Source organism: Orycteropus afer, unplaced genomic scaffold, assembly GCF_000298275.1.
Source record: "Orycteropus afer afer isolate SDZICR_OR568_19922 unplaced genomic scaffold, OryAfe1.0 scaffold00164, whole genome shotgun sequence".
In the NCBI taxonomy this organism is placed as follows: Eukaryota; Metazoa; Chordata; class Mammalia; order Tubulidentata; family Orycteropodidae; genus Orycteropus; species Orycteropus afer.
Window position 1 is genome coordinate 922,698 of NW_006921751.1, and position 6,025 is coordinate 928,722.

General features: G+C 35.1%; 1 non-coding gene across 1 annotated transcript; it reads right to left on the reverse strand.

The window, feature by feature from the left end:
• Nucleotides 1–4,107: 4,107 nt before the first annotated feature.
• TRNAI-UAU lies at nucleotides 4,108–4,180 on the reverse strand. Its single transcript has one exon. It is a non-coding gene; the product is annotated as a tRNA-Ile (tRNA).
• Nucleotides 4,181–6,025: the final 1,845 nt, after the last annotated feature.

The following is a 6,025-nucleotide window of genomic DNA, read 5'->3' on the forward strand; positions in this document are numbered from 1 at the left end:
TATCCTTCCCTTCAAGGTTCAGGGGTCCAGGATTATCTTCTGTGTCTGTGTTAATTGGTTTCCCTTTTCTTTGTTGAAGAGGGTCTGTGTAGTCTTTCTGCCTAATCTGTCATCTTGCTGGAACTCCAGCCTTGTCTCTTTCTAATGAAATTTTCTGAGTGCTTCCCTAGTGCCTAATTTAGATTTCTCATACAAGAGAGGGAAATAAATTTTTTTTTCTTGAATAATATACTGTTTGTTTTTCCTTTTATATTTAATGAAAAGAATATTAGAATAATCAGCAGAAGTTTGAGTTTTTCAAATATCAAAAAATATTTTCAAATATAATAAAATAAGAAATATCATAAAAGTTAAAAATCTAAGCTCGCACATGCAGTAGTTAATATTTTACCATCCCTCACTCTCATCACCCTCCAACTTCTTCTCCTTCTCCCCTACCCCAAGTCAAACACTGTCAAGATCCCCTCTATAGATCTTCACCTTTATTCTCTTGAAGAAATTTTATATTCCTTTTGTAAATCTTAATTATTTTCTGTAGCCAAACATAATGAATTTTCAAAAATGTATGTTATCAATACTCTTTTGAAATAGATGATCTACTTTACTGCTCCTTCTTGAGTGTCAAGATGTCTCATCTTTCCTACTGGAATGTTCTGAGATTACTCTCTTTCCTCTGACAACAAGAAAAGCTTAGAAGGGATCTTGAGTTAACACAAGTACAAAAGAAGACCTGAAATTTTCATAAGTTTATAAACTATGGTCTGATATTTTCTTTTTTATTAAAATGTATTTATTGAATTGGTAAAGTCATGTTTTACATTCTGAAACTGGGGAATTCACTTTTTTCCCAAAACACTAACCAAAGCCAATCCCAATTAGTACAAAAGAAAAAGCAAAGACCTATCATCATAGAAAAATAGTCACAGAGTCAATAACGGAGGTTAAATTTTTTAGTTTCCATCAGTGCCTTTAAGTGATTAAGATATCATTACTTATATTCATTTTATTGATGAGACAATTGATGTTTGGAAAACTTAAATAATTTGTCATGCTATCAGAAATAATCAGTTCTGGAGTGATCATCATCAAAAGGCATATAACCAAATTTTCTGCCTTTACCTTTTCAGTGAAAGGCACTTTCCTCCCATTACTATGTATCAAGTCCTTTGTGTTTACCAAATGTTCTGATAAAGCTTACTGAAGGAAAATTATAAAGCTGAAGAATATTATTTTTATATGATTAATTAATATTTTCATTTATAAATCAACTATTTCTCTACTCTCCTATTATTTGCTAAATATTGCTAAACTCAAGTGTTTAAAATGTATTGTGGGGAGGGTAGGTATGATGTATAAAACAAAGGAGTACAATAAAGTGTCATATCTGCTTTAATGAAAGAATGGGGTATTTAGTTTTGAGGGGACACAGAGGAAGGAGTGGACATTTCAATCTTGTAGAAAGGATCAAAATGGACTTCAAAGGAAAAATAAGTTTAAAGCTAAAAACTGAGAAGTTGACATATATGTAGCAAGTAGACAAAGAGAGAGACATTCTAGGCAAAGGATGATGTTTAAATGTTTCCTAGAGATGAAAGAGCATAGTATGTTTAAAAGTTCAAATCAATATGGCTTCAGATCTGAGTAAATAGAAAATGCATAGGACCATTTGTTGTTGATTCTTGACTGGAAGGATGCAGATGTCCTCTTTTCTTTTGATCAGTCACGACTGCTTAGTGGTGGCTCTGGGGAATTCACAGGCAGAGAAGCAGTCAGTATACGGCTCCTCACAATATTCTGAGGCAAAGTCTAGGTGTGAAGCTCTTCCTTTTAAAGTAGCTTATTTGATATTTTGATCACCTCAATTAAATGAAGTTCGGAAAACCAAATGATTTTCAGAAGCCTAATAACTACAGCTATCTGTTACACTTTGTGGTAATTTTGTTCTGCATCTTTCTGAGTGAATTCTTGCACGTTTTCTCTTCATTCCTAAAATCCTGCCTTTCAGGGTCTTTTCCCTTAGTAATTTTCATTCATTTCCCTTCCACTGTCTCAACCCCCACATGGCAGTTTGCTTTTTAAGTCACATTTTTTTTCTGCTTCTCTAAGATTATTTTAAGCCTCAATTAATTTGCCATCATTTGTATTTAGGAATGGTATCCATGCAGACCTCAAGAACTGAAGATGAAATCATTACAAAGTAGTTGGTGGTTAGAAAAATGGAAGCTCCAATTTATTGAGTATTTTTCCTTAAATCCAAATCTGTTGCACACATGGCAAACAGCTTCAATTTGGGCCTTTTCTATAGCCATGGGGTGTGTGGCTTATGGCTAATATAGATATACTCCCTTTCATCACAATATTTCCTGGGTTGTCGTCTTTTCCTCTGTTGATCCAGTGCTTCCAATTGAGCATTGTCCTGGAGCTAGTCTTGAAAACAATCCAGGATCAAAACTTTCATTTCATGAATTTGGCCATATCCACTAGAATGTATTATGTCCCCCCTAGGTGAGCCATGAGAAAGGATTTTAATTCAGCACTCAAGTTTTAAACAATTTTGCAATTCCTAAAGTTAAAAAAGAAAAAAATAAATAAAAAACAGAGTTGTAACTTTCTTAGGCAGGTAACACTCAAAGTTTTCACTTAACACAGACAGCATGTGTAAGTCAGGTGGTAGCAGTAAGGCAACTGTAAGCCATGACTGCTAAGGAAGGAGAAATGGAGGAAAAAACCCAAACCAATGCAATAATGCATGGTAAAAGATTGATCCGGTGCCCTTAATTAAGCTACCTTTAGAAGGGGAAACAAACCAAAAACACTGTCATTGAGTTGATTCCAACTCAGAGTTACCCCTAAAGGTTTTCCAAGGCTATAAATCCTTACAGAAGTAGATTGCCTCATCTTCCTTCCATGGAGCAGGTGGTGGGTTCAAATTGCCCAACTTTTGGTTAGCAGCTCACTGTCTTAACCACAGCACCACCAGCATCCCTTTATCTTTAGAAACATTCTTTTAAAAAATAATCTAATGGTTGCAATTTTAAACATTTCCAAAAAGCAATAGGAATTGCAATTTATGGCATTAGCTTCTCTCCCATCACATCACATTTTCAGGTGTCCTGGCCTGATTCGACAGCACTGAGTTTAGTTTTGTATTTTGGCCGCTCATTTAATGTCTTAGTTACCTACTGCTGCTGAAATAGAAATACTAAGTGTGGCTTAAAGCATAAACATCAGTTTTCTCATATTTCTGGTGGCTGAAAGTAAAAATTAGGGTCTTGGGCATGTCAGTCCCTTCCTTGTAGGTAGTCTTGAGTTTTTCTTGATTCCTTGCCTTGTGTATAATCCTAACATGTTGTCTTTCTTCCCCAATGTATATGCATTTCTGTATCTAATCTGCTCTTTTGAAAACTGAGAAGTGGTTAGGTTTAGAACCTACCATGTTAAAATATGAACTAATTAACATAGCAATAAAAACCTATTTCTAGGTAGAGTTACATTCACAGGTACAGAGAATAGGATTCCAAAATATATGTTTTGAGGAAACAATTTTATCCATAGTACTTAAGTTCTCACTCAGTCATTAATTTCTCCAGCACCATTCTTGAGAGCTACTAAGGATCTAACAGTACACCCGAAACAGAGTAGATAATTAGTTGATATGAATGTCCTTCATTCATATCACCAATGTATGTTAAACTCCAACTATGGACCAAGTATTATTTTGGATTCTGGGACTATAAGAGCTGAACAAGCTATACATAAAAAGTTATAGTCCATAAAGATGTGAATCTTAGTGAGAAGACAAAAAAGCAGGCAGTAACAGTAAAGTACAATTAATTTATTAGTAGGACTGAGCTTATGCTGTGTTAGGAGAACATGTAGGAGGAATGCTTCATGTTTTAGCCTTGTTGTTGTTGTTGTTACATGCCGTCAAGTCAGACCTGACTCATAGCGACCCCTCTTTGGGTTTCCGAGGCAGTATCACTACGGAAGTAGATTGCCCCATCTTCCTTCTGAGGAGTGACTGGTGGGTTTGAACCGCCAGCCTTCTGGTTAGCATTCAAGTGCCTTAGGCACTATGCTACCAGAGCTCCTTACAAAAAGGACTACAGGCCCCAGTGAGATCTGAACTCACGACCCCTGGTTTATAAGACCAGTGCTCTAACCCCTGAGCTATGGAGCCAAGCTCACTTATTAGCAGTGAAAATCTAGGCAAACCAATCTTTCTAGACATCAATTTATATATATATATTTCATCTATACAGTAAGGATAATAATGATACCTATGCCAAAATATGTTTGGATTACTAAATGAATTAATATGTGTAATAGAAGAGTTATTGGCTTATGCCAGTACTTAATAAATACTTGCTCTTTTGATTGTATTATTATGTGTGGACCTGTGATTGTGTGGAGGGAGGTGTGAAGTAAGTAGGATTTAGGTTGTGAAGTGTTTATGTGCCTTGCTGAAGAGTTTGGAATCATTCTAAGGCTATTAATGTAGAATCAAAAAAAAATTTTAAGCAGAGAAGTAACATGATTTTATTTGCAATACATTATTCCTTGCTTAGATCCAAATTGGTTCACCTGCTCTGTTCTTTCTTGTCATTTGATCTATTTTATTTCTTTTGCATGCATTTGTATAAAATTGATTAAGGAAACATAACAGCCCATGAGGCAGAATGTATGCTTAACACACCTCAAGAATGACCCTGATTCTCATAATGAAACAAAAAATACTTAACTCCCTCATAAAACAATTCTGTGAAAAATGATACATGCTTGTATCTTATCCTATGTCACTGAATGAAGAATTTGGAGAAGACAATTCTGAGGTCCTGGCAAGCACGACCATGCCACATGGTTCTTTTGTACCCTGCAATGTATTTCAGACTCTTCCCTTTTCTCGTAATTTGTGCGTAGTGAATTTTAAGGAAAAATGTGGCATAGAAGCCCGAAAATCTGTTTCTCACCTCTCACATATCCATTCTGGTGCGAACTTTGCATTCTCTCCTAATTTTGAAAATCCACAGACAGCTAACTTAACATAACCTAAGCACCAAATGCAGAATCTGAGATTGCCTGCTAGTGCCAAAGTAACACTGCTCTTTCCATATATGCTCATTTTGTTCTGATCTCTCTTGCCAGCTTATGAGTTTCCTGTCTTTGGTCCAGCACCACCCATTCTTTTTCTGTATTTCTTCCTAACTCATACCTCCTGCTGTATACTTTTCTTGCTTTTGGAGTGTGCTATTTCTTTTGTGTTCATGTATATAAAGTCAGTAAAAAGAATGTGAATGCATCTTGTAAGAGCTAGGCTCTAAATGTCTTTAATTTTTCTTTATTCCATTTCGTTATCAGCATCAATGCATTATGTACCTCTACACTAAGATACAATTTCCCATCTTTGAAAAAGAGGCTTATTTTTTTTTTTCAAGATAACTGGTGGCTTTTTAAAAATGAAAAAGACGGATTAAATGGAAGCAATCATACAGCTGGGTTTACAAGCTTGAGTTACTTACAAAGACTGCAAATCACCAAAGAACTTAGTTCTATCTGATATTTTCCTTGACTCAATTCCAAATTCATATTAAGTGATGGATTAACTGCTTCCCAGGTAAATGCTGATAATAATTATATCACATATAGCAGTCACTTATGGGTGATAGGAATGCTAAATGCCACTACACTGAGCCCCAGTTGATTTTCAATTCACTTTCCAAGGCAAAACTTTTGACATCCTTGCGTATTTTATGACATTTGTGCATCCTTATCCATTTTTCATTTCGATGAGGAGATAATACAGTATTAATTAAAATTGTACGAATGGCTTCACCATGTTTATATCTCAAATATCGATTAAGGAAGTATTTAATGCTAGTTTAATTTGTTCTAGAAATAGTTATAAGCTTTCAGGCTTTTCATAGTTTAATGGTAGATTTTTGTGTGGAAAAGGATAAAATTCAAGATAGAGGAATATCAGCTTTTAGTAACTGACCTTCTTGATTCTCATTATGTATAACCTATT